The sequence below is a fragment of the Pseudopipra pipra genome, chromosome Z (genome assembly GCF_036250125.1).
Source record: "Pseudopipra pipra isolate bDixPip1 chromosome Z, bDixPip1.hap1, whole genome shotgun sequence".
NCBI lineage: Eukaryota > Metazoa > Chordata > Aves > Passeriformes > Pipridae > Pseudopipra > Pseudopipra pipra.
Window position 1 is genome coordinate 22,460,754 of NC_087581.1, and position 19,702 is coordinate 22,480,455.

General features: G+C 40.3%; 1 protein-coding gene across 2 annotated transcripts in view; it reads left to right on the forward strand.

The window, feature by feature from the left end:
- The first annotated feature begins 7,011 nt into the window (after window positions 1–7,011).
- The window catches only part of FAM169A (family with sequence similarity 169 member A), a 39,235-nt gene continuing 26,544 nt past the window's right edge, over window positions 7,012–19,702 (forward strand). The window contains exon 1 of one of the 2 annotated variants that reach the window (XM_064641170.1): window positions 7,012–7,149. The gene's annotated coding sequence lies outside the window, so the exon portion shown is untranslated. The remainder of the gene's footprint in view (window positions 7,150–19,702) is intronic. The other variant, XM_064641168.1, reaches the window with a different exon arrangement.

Genomic DNA, 19,702 nt, shown 5'->3' on the forward strand with positions numbered 1-19,702 from the left:
AATTTTTCATTTTGTGTCTTTTCCCTCCTTCTTCTCATGTGTGCCCTGCACAGGGCCTCTCTAACTCCCAAAGACTGAGTGCTGAATTGCCTGGTTGACTTTGTGCTGTACAGAGCAGATGGGACTGCTGCTGTATTTCATTGCACATTAGGAAAGCTGTGAGGGGTCATAAGTCTTGCAGCCAGAAGGAGCAGTGAGTCATGGGGCCACAAGGCCAGGTTTCAAATTAACTGCATAATAAGAGCTTTGTACAGGGAGATAGGGCATACGCATCCTGCAGAGGCCAGGCTGCTGACTGCAGGCAGTTCTAATACTGGAAGATGTGGAGGATGAAAAACTAATGAACCTAAATGTTTGAGAAAAAAAAATTTGCCAGTCTTAGGATGGCAAATGTGTTTTAAAAGCATTGTGAAGTGTCTTCTCTTGGGTTCCTCTGTAATGGTTGAGCCCCCTTAGAGAACTTTCTACATCAGCAATTCTACATGGCACCTTCTCTGAAAATACTTAGAGGTCTCCGCATTACTAGTGCCCTCTTGCAATAAATAATAGAGCTGACCTGTGTGGCAAACCACACATCTGGGATTATTAGCGTGTCTGCTGTGAGGCAACCACACATCTGACTACAACATCAGCATGGTACAAGAGGAAGTCTGTGTAGGTGGTTTACAATGCAGTTTCACTTGTGTGAGGTCAGAAAATCTCCGTATGTATGGTATGACTCCTTAAGATAAGGTAAGGAAGAATTGTCCAGATTTTATTCTCACCTTCCTTTTTTTTTTTCTTTTTTTTTTTTTTTTTTTACATGAGAAAGCTTTCTAATTGGCTCATTTAGGATACTTTTGATTTATGTATAAATGCCCATTATGTACTTGGGGAGTAAGAAGCTTTTGTCAAGAAATACAAGATGCAGACAAAAGTTTATGGAATAATATAAAAATGCTCCAGAAATTTCACCTCTTGATAAAACTAATTATGACCACTCAAAAATGTTTTCATACCAGAAGACAGAACATGGAGCCCTTGAGACAGTAGGGACTAGGCCAAATAAGGTTAGAGTTGGAAAGCAAAACTCGTACAGTACTTGGAGGGAAAAGGGAGATTTCAGACTACCAAATTGGAAATTGAAAAGAAGGTGCTAGCTTAGGAACTGTTATTTCTATTGCATGCATTGGATATGCAATAAACTTCTGATGAGAGAGAAAAATCCTTTTGTAGATGGAATGAGCCGACCCTATAGCCCTACTATAGGAATATAAGAAGAGAGAGACAAACACTTTTGTGTGTGATTCTATTGGGTTTGCGTGGCAAGGATTTGGTAGCAGGGGTCTGTTTCTATGAGGAACTGCCAGAAGTTCCCCTCATGTCTAACAGCACCAGTTCTAGCTGGCTCCAAGATGTATGTACCAATGGACAAAGCTGAGCTAACCATCAGTGGTGGTAGTGCCTCTGTGATAATGTATTTAAGGAAGGGTGAGAGAGAGAGAAGTGAGAAAATGTCAGAAACTCTGCAGACATTGAGGATAGTGAAGAAAGAGAGGGAGGAGGTGCTTTGCTCCAGGTGAGAGAGCAAAGATTCCCCTGCAGCCCATGGTGAAGACCATGGTGAAGCAGGCTGTGTCTCTGCAGTCTATGGAGGTCCAAGATGCAGCACACATAGACTTGCAGCCTACAGAGGACCCTATGACAGAACATGCTGGAGCAGTTTGTGAAGAACTGCAGCCCATGGGAAGGACTCATCGGAGAAGTTTGTGGAGGACTGTCTCCTGTGTGTGGGACTCCAAGCTGGAGCAGGGGAAGAGTGCGAGGAGGAAGAAGCAGCAGAGACAATGCATGATGGACTGACTGCAATGACTCCCATTCCGTGTCCCCCTGTGCCACCCTGGGGGAAAAGGTAGAGAAATTAGGAGCGAACTTGAGCCTGGAAAGAAAGGGAGGGCAGGGGAAAGCTGTTTTTAAGATTTGTTCTTATTTCTAATTATCCTACTCTGATTTGTTTGGCAATAAACTACATTAAATTCCTAAGTTGAGTCTGTTTTGCCTGTGACAGTGATTGGTGAGTGATCTCTCCCTGTCCTTATCTCAACCAATGAGTGTTTCATCATATTCTCTCTACCCTGTACATATGATGAGGAGGAGTGATAGAGCTCCTTGTTGAGCATATGGCAGCAGCCAAGATCAACCCACCACAGTACATCATACAGACTTTTGCTAATAAGTCACATGGATGGAAATATCTCATCAATAGAGATCACAAGATGTCATCACTTCTAATGGAGTGAACATGCCTATGCAAAGGATGTCAATTCTGCATTTGTCCATGTTGTGGGGAGTGATGGGCAAGGTTAGATAAGAGAAAGCTGGAGGATAGATGGAGCCCACATACTTGCTTGATGTGCTGTAAAAGAACCTGTCAGTAAAAGGAATTTCAAGATGCATGTTTCTTTCTTTAAACAGTTCTTTCTTTACACATAATTTAAAAACATCCCAAAGATTGCCCTTTTCTATGGATGAAAAGAAAGAAATACAGTGAGACTGTCAGTGACTGATTTTGTGTGCTTTGTATGCTTGGTTTGTCATGCTTCGGTCTGTTATGTAAACCTTGCAAAGAGCAGGGTTGTCCCTTTTTTTTTACATGGCTTAGGCACTCCTGAATTGTTAGCAATAAAGAACTAACTCCCTGACTGCCAAATCTTGCTGGCCCTACCTGTGCTTTTCAACAGGTGTGTAGCCATCAGAGTTACTCAGCAGCATCTGCCACTAGTTCTTTACTTGTCAGACCCATGTTTGACCCAGTATTTTGCCTGTTAAATTCTTGATTTTCTCTAGTGCAAGTCCCACAATCGTTAGCTGTAACATCTAATAATAAGTATATTTGTATGAATTTTTTTTGCTGTGAGGGCAGTGAGACACTGGAACAGGTTGCCTAGAGAAGTTATGGATGCCCTGTCTTCAAAAGTGTTCAAGTCAAGTTGGACAGAGCTCTGAGCAACCTGGTGTAGTGGAAGATGTCCCTGCTTAATGCAGGGGGGCTGGACGAGGTGATCTTTAAAGCTCCCTTCCAACCCAAACCATTCTATTATTTCATGTTTCTAAGCACATACGTCACTCAAACATGTTTGGAGTACAAGTCCCAGGAGCTGTGCTGAAAGCATGTTTGGATGTGTATCTTGTAGCTACATAGGACACTTGTATTTAGTATGCTACATAGTGTGCTCGTCATTTAGCAGATAGTATTAATGACTATGACACAATGAGAACTTGTTACATTTCCTTTTCGTCATTTTTACTAGAAAAAGCTTTAATATCAAAGTCCACCTAGGCAGTCTGCAGGCATCTCCCTCACTAGAGATTTAAGAAAAATTGGTCTAGAAAAACATCTGATAGCAAGATGTGCCAGACAATTTAGTAGGGTCTCTTCCAATCTGATATTTCTTAGGAAGTATCAATTGTGCTAAGACATCACAGACGAAAGATGTGAAAATACAGGTTAAGATGCCAGACCTTCTACTTTTACATTCTGTCTTTAATGCAAAGGTTTAACAAAAGTATTTAGTTGTGGGAGCATCACCTATTTCTGTACACTACCATGAGTGTGATGGGATATGTTCTTTAAGGTAAAAATTACCATGGCAACCCAAAATGCTGAAAGAGAGCCAAAGACTCCTTGAGGCAGGTGGGACTGTGTGTGTGTGTATGATCCATTGCACATATATTAGGGGATCATCCTAGCTCTATGTAATCTAATCTGTAAGATCCCCCACTGCACATATTTAATGTTATTGGTGTCAGTAGTCATAGTAGTAAAGTTGAATATGCTTCTAAAAATTTGCAATGTAAGGACGATGCAGGAGAGAAGAAGTGGATACACAAACTTGCAGTGCGATTAATATTATTACCAGAAAAAGCACTAGTCTTGACTAAGAATCTTTTGTCAAAATCTCTGTAAACCTCTCAACAGCAGAAAGTACATATTATTTGCAGGGTTCATATGGAGATTCTTCTGGACATAAGAGGTGGCGTGAAAGAAGTAATAACAGTTAAAAAAATAAATTTAAATGCAAATCTATTTTTAAACAATATTGAAGATAACCTGCAAAGGCAGTAACTTATTGGAGGATTTCTGTCTGAATTTATTTTTCTGCCTTAAGATCTTATTTGTCTTTTTATTTCCTCTTCTTAGAATATACCACCTAAGGAGTCCTTCTGCTGTGCCTTTTGCAACCGGACGTGCCTGTCTCATATTGGCCTTTTTAGCCACCAGCGTGCTTGTAACAAACGTGGATAGAGCCCTTCCCAAATCTTCGTTCGCGAAGCCCAGCCATGATTTCCTCTTCTAAAAGATTTTATGATGAGGATTTTAATAGCACATCCATATCCCAAGCACCTAAAAAGGAAATACTTTTATGAAATTACATTGTGCATGTCCACGTCTCCTTATCTCCTTTAAAATGGCTAGTAAATAACCATGGTCAAAAAGTTTTTCACCAAAGATGTTTGGTTATTCCATGAAACTGTCAGCAACAATGAAGGTAGAAAACCACCACAAATTTCTACGTTCTTCCCTTTATGTGAAAGCAAAAAATACAGGAAGTGGAGGTACTTACTTTAAGAATTTTCTGACAGGTTTAATTTGCAATCTTGCTCCATTAAGATGTCCTATTTTCTACTACTATGTATTGCAGAACAATTTCCACTATATAACACTACGTAAAAAAAAAAAAAGTCTTTTTTTGAAATGCAAGTGCAAAATACAATCAGTATTACTCTAATTAGGAGAAAAAATTAAGGGAGTGTAAACCTTGGCCCTTTTTCTCTAGCCAAGAGAACTTTGTCAAAGCTTGTCATAAAAGGAGTTTTAAGGTGATCACTGATTTAAAAAAGTTCTATTGATGCTGTCTCCCAAACTCCCTCTTGTAATCTGTTTCAGCAAAGTTACGTTATTTTGTGTGGTGGGTTGACCTTGGCTGGATGCTAGCTGTCCACCAAAGCCACTCTGTCACTCCCCTCCTCAGCTAGACAGGGGAGAGGGAATATAACAAAAGGCTCATGGATCGAGATAAGGACAGGGAGAGATCACTGAACAATTACTGTCACGGGCAAAATAGACTCAACTTGGGGAAAATTAATTTAATTTCTCATCAATCCAACCACAGTACAATAATGGGAAATACCCAAATCTTAGAAACACTTCATCTCTCCACTCCTTCCTTCATCCCAGGCTCAACTTCCTTCACAATTTTCTCTACTTTCTCTGTCTGAGCAGGGCAGGGAGACAGGGAATAGGCATGGTGGTTAGTTCATCACAAGTTGTCTCTGCTGCTGCTTCCCCCTTAGGGGGAGGACTCCTCCCCTGCTCCAGCATGGGGGCCTTCCAAGGAAAACACTGAACTTCTCCAATGTAAGTCCTTCCCACAGACTGCAGTTCTTCACAAACTGCTCCAGCATGGGTGCCCCAGGGGATCACAAGTCCTGCCAGCAAACCTGCTTCAGTTTGGGCTTCTCTCTTCACAGGTCCTGACAGCAGCCTGCTCCAACACAGGCTTTGCACAGGGTCACAGCCTCTTGTGGGCATATCCACCTGCTCTCAATGTGAGATCCTAAACAGGCTGCGGGTGGATCTCTGCTCCACCATGGGCCTCCATGGGCTGCAGGGGAATCTCTGCTCTAGAGCCTGGAGTGCCTCCTCCTCCTCCTTCTTCACTGACCTTGATGTCTGCAGAGTTTTTTCTCTCACATGTTCTCACTCCACTCTTGGGCTGCAGGTGTGCAAGTTGTTTTCCCCCTTCTTAAATATATTACTCCAGAGGTGCCACCACAGTTGCTGATGGCCTTGGCCAGTTGCGGGTCTGTCTTGGAGTCGTTTGGCATCATCTGTGTCAGACACGGGCAAAGTTTCTGGTGGGTTCTCAGAGAAGTCACCCCTATTGCCTCCCCACTAGCAAAACCTTGACACACAAACCCAATACATTTGGACATGCACATAATAATTTTTAATGCACTGAATACCTGTTCCTCTGGTCCCAGAGGAACCAAAGCTGTCTTTGGTACATAACACTGAGAAGCCCATGGAATGGCTCCTGCCCCCCATATTGGGCTGTGATCCCAATTTGTGCCCAGCCTTCTTTGTTCAACAGATGCCACCATGGCTGCGCACCTACTGTTTCCCCAGTTCAGAGCAAAGGATCATCTTTATAAGACAAGGGTACACTTTATAGCCAGAGTCAAGAGCAAATGCTTTCCTCTCACAGAAACTTTTTTTTTTTTTATTTTGGTGTTCGTCAGCTCCCTGGCACGCAGGTCTTTCTGGAGGTGGACACTCAGGCGCTGTGGCCAGTGGTGGGTGGTGCTAGGGAACAAGGATGAATATTTTCCTTTGGTAAAGGACTTCTGCCAGCACTTGAGTTCAATCAGCACCCCATTTTGGCAAACTTGAGCAGCGGTGAGACCTAGGCTGGCCCCTGGTGTGGGCATCTGTTAGAGATGGGGAGGCAACCCCTGCTGACTGGATCCATGAGGCCACCATCCTTGGCACGTTTCATCCCTGGCCTCATGGTGAGCTGCCCAGCACCAAGAGACTACGTGTGGCCTTGCTCCTTCCTCCTTGCGACTACCACAGACCTCTGAGGCAGCTCTGGGCTACCTCTGTGTGCCAGGACCACAGGACAGGCGCCACCACGGCGGTGAGCGGTGGTGTGGTACCACCTCCCCCACGGAGGCTGGCTACAAAGAAGGTCCCAGGGCTGCCGCTGTGGTGAGCGATGGCACAGATACCGCACTATGTACCGTAGTGGCGGGGGCGGTGGTGCAGATACCACCACCCTGCCTGCCGGGTAGCAGGTACCACACCTCGCGCCGTGTGTGCGGGAGGGCGATGCAGGTCCCCGTAGCCGCCATGGCGGGCGGCGCGGAGCGAGCGGCGGCTCCGGGCGTATCAGCGGGAGTGCGTCAGCGGTGAGGGGCGGGGAGGCCGCCGCGGGAGATGATATCAGTCGCCGGGCAGCAGGACCAGGCGAAGCTGGAGGTGCGCAGAGGTTCGCCGTGAACACTGCCAGGGAACCCGGCCGCCTCCGGTTCTACCTGCGCCTCCGCCTCCATCTCCATCGATCCTTGCGCCCTCGCCCGCCGCCGCCGACTGCCAGGCTGGCTGAGGTAAAGCGCGGCAGGGTGCCGGGGGTAACCTGCCGGGGCGTCCCGCATCCCGGCGCAGCCCAGCCGGGCCCGGCCAAGCGGCTGAGAGGGAGGGGGCGCAGCGGGAGGTGGGTGGGTGGGCCCGTGCAGCCGCTGCCCCGCGGCCCCTCGCCCGCGGCAGGTGCCGGGTGGCCGTAGCAGCCGCGTCCGCATCCCCGCGGCATCCCCGCCGCCGCCCCCCGGGAGCACCGCGCTCCTGCCGCGGGGCAGTGCCCGGCCCCCACTACCCTCCGCTGCCATTGCAGCCCGGACAGGGCCGCGCTGCAGGCCACGGGCGGAGATGGCTGTGCCGCCCGGCCTCCGCGGGGCTCACACCATGCCGAGCTTGGTGTGAGTTCTGGCCCAGGCCACTCCACGATGGCCAGGACCAACCATCTTTTGTGGGGTCTTCTATTATGGCTTTCAAATTTACGTATTATAACGTGTAGGATCTATTATACATCCATATACCTTTAACATAATAATTGTAATGCTACAGTAGCTATTTCCCACAAAGATGGCTCTGTGTGTGTGTGTACGCACAGCCACACACCCCCTTTCTGTTTTCCTACATATGATCTGTGGGTCTTTTTGAATTATATTTTGAGGTAGGGTTGATTCATTCTGCTTAAAACATAGATAAAGAATCTTCCCTAAGATACCCATTGATGGTGCATTCCTGTTTATGGAGTGCTAAATGCAGCCTGAGAAAGTGGGTTACGCTAAGAGCTAGAGCAAAAGGTTTTACTAGCATTAATGGAAAACAGAATATATTAACTCACCAAATTTTTATATTTATTAATGTTCTGTTCAGAGAAAACCATGAAAGAATAATCTGTAAGCTTTTCTGAGCTGTGGAGTTTTCTGTTATTAATTACCAGAAATTTGGAAAACTAGCCTGTGGTATAGAGACACTGTCCACCTGAAACTTGCCTTTTGGTGTATGTCCATGCAGGAGAGAGGAGGGAACTTTTTTCTCTTTCTGCATAATTGCACATACTAATTTTATGTGTTGGGCTGCACCATTGGTCATAGCTTTATATTATAGTCCACAAGTTTTTATGGGGAATAAGCATTGTGGCAGAGTGATCAGTGTAATAAAATCGGTGATGCCTCACTGGATGTTCTTTAAAAAACTGCTGCAGGTCAGAGTGATCATGGTCTTCCTTTTCCATCAAACTCTTCCTGTAGGAACTCAGTGTATCTTCTCTCTGTTTCCTTAAACACACTGTTTAATTGTACTCTACTTAATTTACTGAAGAATATCTTGCTTTTTGTCTTAATGGAGGCTAGTGAGAAGACATTTTCGCACTGTTTTCATAGGGGGAAAACATTAGGGCAGAGAGTGTTATATATGATCAGGGTTTAAATTCAGGTATTGTCAATGAGCATCTCAATTTCAACACTGTTTTATGAACTGCTGAGGACTCTGATATAGCAGCAGGTTTTTAAGTTATTTCCCTATTCCCCTTTCCCCAGTCTGATCTTATGTATCATCATCTTCGTGTGGAATCAGATGTTTTACAGTGTCTTTCTTTACTGTTGTGCAAGATGAGTAATTAAGATGGGATTCTACTGTGCTTTTATAATTTACTCTCTCCAACAATACGTGATCCAGCCACACAGTACCAAATCTGTTTGGAGTGTTTCATAACTAGTCCCTTTACACAGGAGCATTACTCTGAGAAATGACTTGGAAAATACTCTTAATTTCTTCAGTATGCACATTAAGGTAGATAATATCTCTTTTTGCTTTAATGATCAAAACTATGGGGTTTTATATGTCTATGTGTGTGTTTTTTTCTTTTTTTAATTGTCTATTAGTGTTGTAAAGATAATACACTCAAAATTATATTAAAACTCTTCTTATCCAAACATTCTATCAGCACAGTTTGGTTTAAATAGTTGTATTTGCATACCTAGTCCACTGCAGAATCTTTGCCAGTGAAAACCAGAGGAATTTCACTTCAGTATTAAGGCTGACACTTACTAATGCTTTTATTTTCATGTTTGAGACAAAAATCATTAAAAGAAGAACATGAGATTTGGTGGTATTCATTTGCTTTACATTTCTTACATTTTCATTTCTTAGAATTAGTATCAATCTCTTATTTTGTACCAATCAATGAACATCATGTAGTGGTGATCATTTAAAGGTGTTACAAATTATGTTTCTGAATTTCAAATTCAAATAGTAATATTAGCGCTGAATATTACTTACACTTATTTTCACATTGCCGTTCCTTAAATACTTATTCTGTGCAAGTTACTAGCTTCTCATTTCCTCACAGAAATACCTTACTCGCTATTCTCAGAGTTGTATTTTGGCCATGACAATTGTATCAACTATACATTCCAGAAAACTACAGTCATCCCTTGGCCTGTGAAAGTTTGGGGCGGCTGTGGTAGAGGTGTACGCTTTTCATTGGAACTGCTATCATCAGTATATGTCTCTTGGGTGACCATTTTGTAAACTGTTGAAAAACAAAAAACCTTTTTCTTACAGTAGAAATGGGGTTTAAAACCGAAATAATTGTATCAGAATTCAACCTTCCTCTCAGACTTTTGCTTCCAGCTGTTGCAGTGTGCATTAAACAAGTCTGAGTGGAAAAGCCTGCTCTAATGGGTCTACTGCATTGCTTTAAATGTGACCAAAATGGCATCATGCAGTGACTTGATAGCAATTCTCTGGCATTCTTGGAGTTTTGTCTGCTTTTGCTGAATTTTTTTTTTCTGAACAATTGGATGTGACAGCATATATTTATTAAATCATTTTAAATTTAGTCAGTGTTCTCCACTGAGCCTGATATTGCGAAGAAGCCTTTAAGTAGCTTGCTAAAATATGTAAAGGAATCCTGTCCCAAAAGAGTGATGAGCTTTCAAATCTTCCCTAAAATGTCACAAAAATTAGTGAGAGTTGTCAGGACTAACATATCTGTTTCTTTGTTTTCAAAGTTACCTGGAAAATCTACTATTGTTATAAATTATATATCTGTATGTACTAAATGATTAATTGAATTGAAAATCTAGGAAAATCTGTTTGTCTGAATTGTGTACTGAACTATGTGTCGTACAGCCTATTCAAAGCAGCATTTTTGATTTGTTTTCAAATCCGAGTTGTTCCTCTCTTGGTCCTATACTTTGTTTTGTAGTAAATTAATATCTTATGTTATAATGCTGTAGGATAGGGTACCTCCATATTCACAGGGTCATCATCTCTTGCTTTTGCTTATGGTGAAAAATTGTTTATGGACCAGGATGAATTGAATTCAGTTACCCTTTCTTCTAGGCTTCATTGAAACATGTGGTTAAATAGGGGTGGTTAAAGGGTGGTTGAATAGGTTTCTTTAATTCTCTGGATCACTGAAGAGGAAGAATAATCAGTAAAGGTGTGGTCTCTGTCAAATCAGTAGCCCCTGAGGCAGTATAAGAAGAATACACCCTGTTCAGAAGTTGTGACATAGCAGTGTTTGTGAGCCTGCTCCTACACCTGCCTTTCCCAAGCACCAAGTATTGATGAAGTTCGAAAGGTATGAAATGCTGCATTCACCCTAAATGACTTCATACTTCTAATACACTAGGTGTTAAATTTTGAAGTGTGTTTAAAGGATTTTTTTGAAGGAGCAGGAGGTAATACACTGATTCCTGGCAACTAAGTGTTAAGCTGAACATTGATTTAGAATTAGTATAATCAGTTAGTAGTGCTAATACTGTTCTTTTTTTTTTTTTAAGCAAAGTACAATATGGTGATATGTTCAGAGGTCTGATTAGCTTACTTATATTGTTCCAAACCCACCCCTAATAATCAAGTAATGTCTGCATTTCTAGTGAAGAGAGGTTATTGAAACTTTTCAAGCATTTTGTTTGTTTCTTTGTTTGTTTTCTCAAAAAATCAAGTACACCTGTAACAGGATAGCCTAGGCACTAGTAGGTGTAGCTTAGAAGTTCGAAATTTACAGACATGTTGCAGTGAGAAGCAGGGGAAATGCAGTGTATTGACAGAACTGTGTAAGTTCTTGGAATGTCGGGATGTTTGTTGACTGAGATAAGGATAGGATGACACCAGAGAGGAGGTTGTGTGTGAATTCCTTTCTGCTATTAGAGATATTTTTGCTAAAATTCTCAGACACAGAACTTCAATCCTGTAGTAACATGTTTATTGATACCTAGTGAATGCATATTAGTGGATTTTTTTTTATCATACAGCTGTGGTAAGTTGAACAAAACCAGCAGTGGCTATACCCAGACAACTGTGGTAAACAAAACTTAGCTATCCGCAGTTACGAGATTGCTGAGAAAAAAGGTAAACACAGAGCTGCTCAGGAATGAGCTCTGTCTGCTAGGGATTTTGGAAAATCTTGATTTGGATGACAGCAAGTATGAACAGTGGGAAGAAGAGATTCATTTTGGGGAAGAGGGACATAAGCCAGTTGATGCTTGAACAAATTCTTGATTCAGATTCTGAGCAATGAAATACTCCTTTTGATGTTTTATTCTCCCTTTGTTTTGGGAACAGGACTTGTACACAAACAAGAAATACTGGACCTTGCTACCTTTATTTTTTACCAGCAGCTTACAAGATGCCTGACTCTTGCCTAGCTTCTCAGTCATATTGATACTAGGTTTGAAGTTGTGTTATGTGCTTGTTTTTCAGAGGATTGAGTTTAGTTCTAGTTTTATAGTTTTAGTTTATATATGCCTTTTTTCCATCCTTCTGAAGATGGGATGAGCACTGCTGAGTACAACTGTGAGCTAGACAAGAGTGGTCTGTTTGTGTGGCCTTTGTAAAGGTGAGGAAGTACTGATGCTGTTTGCTGTAGACATATAGAACTGTTTACACCTATACTGTATTAGTGAGATGATGTGTCACCTAGGATGGCAACTTGAAATATCTCGCCATAAAATGACTGGGGTCAGACAGAGTCTCGGTAATGACTCCTTATCCTGTTTGTGGCCCAAGCATGTTGCCTAAAAGCCTGATTACTTCCTTTGAACATTGTTTGTGATTTGTGGTATATTCTTGTGATATGACTTTCACCTTACGTTTCCTTTGAGGAAGGCGAGGCAAAATTCCTTCTAGTTATCAGTGTCCCTAGCTCTTTTGAAGTTCTTTGATCCCACACTATTTTGGTAAGTCCATAAACTACATTGTCTGAGAAGTTTATATTCTGTTGTAATTCATCATTTATTATGTCAAGCAGCTGAAAGGATTTGCTACTCTAGAACACTGAGCACAAATAGCAGGTAAAATTCAGAAGCTTGTATTAAACACTATCTTTTTAGCCATCTGTCATCTTCTGAAAATAATTGTAGTATCTTCAAGATACTGGAATTGGATCAACAATTTGGAGATAGCTGCCTATTCCCTATATGGAAAAATTGCAATTCTTAATCTACAGTGAGGTTTTACATTCTCACTGCTCTAAATGTGTTATACTTACTGTACTGCTGCTTTCAGGATTCTGATCCTCAAGCTGTTGTAAATGAGGTATAGAGTCATATGGTCAGACTGAAACATCTCAATTCTGTGTGCTTGCTGGTTTGCAAGAAAGTTTTATGGTTGGCTGACAGGGTTCTTTTGCTGCAGCCTTGTTTATTTTTGTTCCCTGCTTCCCTTACTCCTACTTCTAGAAAGATCTCATTAATTTCTATCCCCCTTTCTGCATTTTCATTTGAATCATCCACAAAATCAAGTCAGCTGCTGCTTTCTTAGTTGTAGGTCTCCTGCTGCAAATGACACTAAAAAGTGGGTAAACCCAGCAAAACCACTTACAGATAATTTAAAAAAGATGGGATACTACTTAACTACTGAATTTCCTACAGCTCCTCTGATGAAAGCCATGACATCCAGAGACTTCATGTGGCATAGTTGCAGCTCAGACAACTGTTTCAGTAATTCCTTGGGTATGGAGAGTATGATTGCAAAGCTTAATCACCTGCTTCTCGTTGCTAGTAGCCATGGTCACCATTTCTTGAATTTGTGTGTTGAATATTCTCGAAGTGGCCATGGGGAGAGTTACTGTTCTTTGGCTGATGAGAAGTAACTCATTAGACTGCTAACATGTATCTGTGCTTGGCTAATCTAATCGATGCAGCTTTGACGTCCAGTTGTAGAGATAGGGGATAGGACAGCACAACCAAGCCTTTTAAAAATAGATGCAAATGCGTACATAGGGTTACTGCAATTGCAGTCTCACTGTGGTGTTAGGTTAGTTATGTTAGGTTTGGTAATCGCCCAGCTGTCTACCCAGATTCAGTGGATTTTTTTTTTAATTATGGTGAAAGGAGAAGCTTTTCTTTTTGTTCTTATCTCTGAAATCCCTAGATGTATTTATAAGATGGCCCTTGCAAACCAGAGGGATAATGTTAGAGGAAAGTGTGAAGGATTGAGAAGGGAACAAATTGCCAAGAAACACAGGTGCCAAGTGGGAGTAGGAGATGATCTTCTCATAGCAAGCGGCAGATAAAGCTGCAAAATATTCCCTTGTTAGATGCCTGGAGAAGCAGGAAGCAAACCTATGGAAGCTGTGGAAGATGAATGGGGTGAGAGCAATATGTCTGTGTGTGTCCCAGGCGGCCCATCAGCCACCTGAGGAGGGTGGCTGTGTGTGGGCTATAAGTGTGGAGCTATAGAAGGTCATTAAGATCTTTAGGAGCAGATGTGGGGTTTAAACTGCAGGTGTGGGGTTTAAACTGCAGGAGCAAAATTGCAGGGAACTGAAGATGGAGCTATAGAACTGCACACCAACCACTCTAAATTGCTGAGGTGTGGAAGGGGGAAAGAGTAGTGACCAGAGAGGAAAAGAGGGTCATTAGGCATATCAGTGTGGGGTTTGGTATTATTTTCTTAGCCCCATGACAAGTTTGCCATGTATAGTGAAGGGAAGATAGAGGAAAATCAGAGATTAGAAAGAAGAGTGAGTGCTGAGTACTGAAAGATCAGATATATGTCAGAGAGAGGCAGATCCAGAAAGTAATTATCCCACTTAGCTGTATCTTTCTATCTTTTACATGTTAATTATTTTCAAACATAACTGGAGTGGTTTTCATTTTGTGTGTGCATATATTCACCTTGAATCTGAGAAGCTGAAAGGTTTCTTTAAGAAAACTATTTTTTCAGATTTATTAGTTGGGGTTATTTTGAGCAGTCTGAGAATTTTGATTTAGTATATCTCTGGCATGCTTTCATTGTAGGAAACACTTGTGCATGTTAGTTTCCAAAACTTCCTACTGAAGGACGTGCTCTTCAAGAAACCAGATGATAATCTCATTAAAATGTGAGGCAGTAGAAAAATGTGTCTACAGGTTAGTAGTTGGTATATGTAAGAACTTAGTCTTTGATTAAACGGGCTATTTAAATATCTAATTTTAATTACTTAAGCAAAATGCCAGTGGTGTTACACAGGTACCTAACTGGACATATGCATAAGAACCTTACCTACCTGAGGTGGGTTTGAGAGTGAAGTTGCATATCTTTTAATACTACCCTGCCACCTCAGTCTTGGTAATTGATAAGTTTTCTGTCCTGTTTTCATTAAAGGAATATAATTTTGTAATTGTTAACAGAGTTAATTTTTTCTGCAAATCTATCTACAACTTGATTAAACCCCCTCTTTTGCACTCTATTATCAACTCTTGTTTTATGTTAGCACATTTTAGTTGCAGTTTAGTCTTTTAGAACTACCAAATGTTATTTTTTATTACATGTTAGAACATCCTGGATCGATTTAATTATAGAGTGAACTTTTAGATACTCTTTTAAGACTGTTTTATTTTAATGAAATTCATATACTTTTTTCAATTTTTTTTTAATTGAAAGAAATCATGTGCAAATACTTTTTTTATAATGTGGAGGACTCTTTCTTTTTCCGTCTTTGTTCATGTTTCATTGGACAAGAGGGTGTTTAAACCTGTTATTTAGAACTTTTGACCATAATTCTTGCTGGGAAGTTGGATCCTATATGTTGATTTCATAATTCTGTTCTATACATGTAAATTAAAGTTACACTGTGGTGACTAATTAGTGAATGGAAAGGATTGGCTATTTTTGTTTGTTTATTTGCATTCAAATCAACAGCTCTGATTTCTGTGTCTGATAGAAAACCAGAGTTGCGTAAGCTGCTTCAAGCAGATTATGGGTAATGTGGTTGACATATTAATCCAGAGATCTTGGTTGATGTTGACAGCAATTTCTAGACCACTGCCCTGTGTTTCCTTAAGAACTTTCTATTTGTGATTTTGTAGGTTATAAGCCCTGTTGTTTTGGGGTTTGTGTTACTTTAAACAAAACCAATACAAACAAATAAACAAACATACTTATTTTTCCTTTTAGGAAAAAAATAAAACCTAAACCAGAGCAAATTTATCTGAGTTGTCAAGAACTTGTGTTTCAGGCTGATGTACCTATGCTTGGAAAATGTGAACAAAAGTCATACTGCAGGGAAATAGCATTTTTATGTCTTAGAGCTAGGGTGCAGATAATGATTTGAAGACCAACTCAGACTATACAAACCCAAGCTTTTTGAATTATACCCAAGAAAATCTACCTCTAAGTAAGTAGTTTTTTGGGTTTGAGTCGTCTATTCAGTGTGGAATCAAATAGTGTATTATTGTTGCTTCTTCAAGCTGGTATGGTTTTCAAGAAATTCAAATGTACACTCTGTTGTTTAAAATTTAAACAACTTCTCTTTCCTAAAATGTCTTCCTCTTCCTGCGGTAAATGTACATTACATTACAAACTAAAATTAATAGTTTTAAGAGATGGGGATATTTGTAAAACATAAAAATTTTGTCACAACAATAGTCGAAATTGTTGATTGTGGGACAGGTTTTCTCCATCTATTTCAACTTACAAGAATCATGATAAGTTAAGCGCATTCTCTCTGTATAAATATTTAAATTATTAATTATCTTAGCATAGATTTAAAATTTACTTATTTTATATTAGAAAATGATAAACTACCTTTTCACTTATTTAAATACTTCAAACTGTATTTTTATAGAAACAGGAAAAAGCTACATTTAAAAACAACCCCTCTCAATTTAAATTATTGGATGTTGAAGGAAGAAGAAATAAAATGAAAATGCTTTGTGTATGTAACAGCTGGTAGTAAAAGCAGAGAAACATTTATGTAATTTGTCTGTTAATAGAATTAGTTCTTGGAGAGCTTTAACAGTTTTAGAAGTAGCAGATGTGTTTGTTTTTTTTTTGTGGTTGAAGTCAGAAGACTGAAAATACTACTTTTTAAAAAATTTAAATTTTCTTCCATCTCCTGCGTAGTTTCACAGCTTTCACCAAACCAGCAATTGGATGTTGCAAGGTGGGAAACAATCACAGCAAGATGGAAAGGATGCTCCTGGCGCTCGGATCAAGGTGATTGCTGGTTTTGTGCCTCATCAGTCTGGGCCTGGAGCGTGGCTTGAGACTTCTCAGTCCTGGTTTGGCTTTCTCTGGAACTGGTGTATATATGGAGATCTATGTTTAATTTGTTATTTGTCTTTTCCCACAATGCTACCACAGGTGTAGCTTTCAGCTAGTCTGGGAGATATGCTAGGATCATGGATTATATTTTTAAGATAGAACTTGTTTTAAGGTGTTGATGATTCATAAGAAATGCATGGTTGTCCTGGTTTAGCACCCTGTTTGCACCCTGTTGTCTCTTCTCTAAAGTAGAAATCCTAATTAAAAAGAGAAAAACAACCCATACCAGCAAATTAAATTATAATTATTTATTGTTAAACACAAATTTAAATCTGATGATTGTTTACCTGCATAATTATTTGTCCCAAATATTATTTTATATTGAAAAGACCTTGGAGGATTGTTTGTGTTTTATTTTTTTTTTTAAGAAAATGAGATATGCAGTTAAGTTGTGCTGTGTAAATAACTGTCTATTCCAATACTTGTCAAGTTTCGATAAAATTTTTGTTCAAGTATCTCATGATCTCAGTAAAGTATTTCTCATATTACTCTCTGAGGTAATGATTATTTGTGTTTGTAGATGAGGTGTTCAAGCAGATCAGGTAACATGTCTGTGCTCACATTAAGTCTGTGCTACAGCTGGAAATTCATCCTGATTCCTCTAAAATCCTTGGCTGTCAGCCTAACCACTTAAACTTCACTTCCCCTGAGATAAAGCCACCCCAAACCAGTTTTAAGCTGTATTTAAGCCCTCTGACATGCTGTAAGAAGTAATATAGCTTTTGACTTCTTACCTTTCAGCTATTTTGTGATACTCATTATTGAGGGACTGCAAGGGGATAGATAGATCTCTAGATTCTTGCTGAAATCCACATATGAGCTGGAAGTTGCACGTACTGTGGATCTCTCCTTCATGCACTTCAAAGATGAAATAGGGGTTGTAGATGTAACTTATAATGAAACCCATTTGCAATATTACCCACTTATTCTATGTTTGATTTTTTTTTTAACCTTAAAACTTGTAGTAATAAAGGTTTTGTGAATAAAGAACTGCCTGTGTTTCACAGGAATGACTTCACTCATCCTGTTAAATATATTTCCTGAATTGATCTGTTAACCTCTGGTGCTGCAGTTGTTCCTAAAGAAGGACATGCCATTTCTTGTTTAGTAGCTTGCATCATGTTGACAAGGGAGAAAGGCATGCGATTCTGCATTAAAGCAAATATGGCTCATATGAGTTTATTGCACAAAATTTTTAATACTATTGTGTGAAATGATATGGTTTTAAAGAGTGTAAGATTTATTTTCTTTTACTTGAAAAATGAAAAGCGTTGTCTCATTTAAAAAATAATATTTTCTTCTCTCCCCTCTAAACACAAACTTCTAATGTGCTTTTTTGTACAAATGGTCATGATGGGTTTGATTGTTTAAGACTGGATTGTATGTGCTTGGTCTGCCTGGCTGTTTGCCAGCAAACTGGAGTGGTACCCCGTGAGCAGAGCATGGTCACACATTTGACAAGGACTTGACCTGACAGTTGTAGTTGTGCAATGCGTGGAGGCTTAGAGCAACAAAGAGGGGCATGAGGGACTGCATAGCAGAGACCTGCAATGTTCTTGCTTCCTCTGCAGCAAAAAATGTGTTAATGCTTTTGTCAAGGAAACCTGAAAAGCTGTTTTCTCGTTTGTCTCTATCCTGTTTTACTTGAGACTGTCAAGATGTGGAGCCGTTCGTATTTTTACTTTGTTTGAAACACTGACAAACAAACTTCAGTTTTGTGAGGGACATATCCATTGTGAGGGACCTTTATTACTGTTGGAAGACATTTCATTTGTGTTTAGTCTCTTATTTTGCATTTCAGAATTAAGATGTTTGCATTTTGGACTGTTGAACTACTGCCCTGTGCTTTGCTGTAGATTGGCACAGAATGTTCTTCTTTCATCACTAGTTTAAAGCTTTTAATACAACTGTACAACTTTGTGAACAGTTATTGATTTCTTCAGGAATGTAGTGAACTATTTCTAATCTCGTCAACACTGAGAGGAAGTACATCATGCAAGTATATGAGAGCTTGTAATTGCATGTCTGATCTGCTGCATGGTACAAATTATATGAGAGGCACTGAGTAGGTTTTATTTGGTTCAGTCTTGAAGACTGCTCTGTACTGTTTTCTTCTGCATAGTATGTTCTCTGTAAATGCTGTAAAAGAAGTTGAAAGTGACTACCATAACTGAGTTGGGAGTGAATAAAATCGAAGTGTGCTATGTGGAATAAGGTAACCAAACAGCTAAACAGAAAGAAGGTCTGTGAATGGTTTTGAGGGTAATTTAATTAATCTATTAATTAGCAAAAAAAAGGGGGGGTTGTCTTTTTTACTTATAAGCAGACATATGGTTGCTGCTTTTATTTTCATAGTGATGTAGTGGTTGGAACTCAGATAATCCACTGAATTTCTTATTACATGCTCTAGTCCTACATCATTTTGTTCTTAAAAAATGTCAAGAATTATTACCTAGAGGGTTAGAGTTTGCAGCTTGTTTGTCTGTTTGTCATGTAGTAATGAAATTTCAGCTCAATTTGTTTGTTATTATCAGTTATCCAAGCACTTAGGTATTTCTTTAATAATGGAGAGGGGTTTCCCCTTTCCATGAGCATACAGAAAATTAAGTTTTGTGGTTTTGACGGATCTGTATTCCTTTACAGCAGAATACCTGGACTCTTGCAGCTAACCAGGTGCTAAAGCCTCATCCTCTTACAGAAATAGTGTCATGTGTGAGATTACATGGCTTTTTCTTGCAATGTACTTATGTCAGTGTAGTCTGTGTGCATTGCTTACAGTATTGCTGGTGTGCTTCAGGACTGTAATGTGGGCAGGTAAGCCATATCTGCTAGAGGTGAGGAGACCAGTGGTGGATGAATTTCATCCTTGACAGCAGCTCCTCTGGCTGCTGTGCGTTGCTGCTGCATTCAAAAGCTCGCACACATCACCTTTGGCTCTTGGAGTCAGTTTGCTTGCAAACAGAAGGAGCAAATGGAGTTGGTGTCAGGTGTCTCTTACCTGCTTCTGCCCTGTTAGCAAGAGCAGCACCTGAAAAGTGGGAAGAAAGAGGTGGA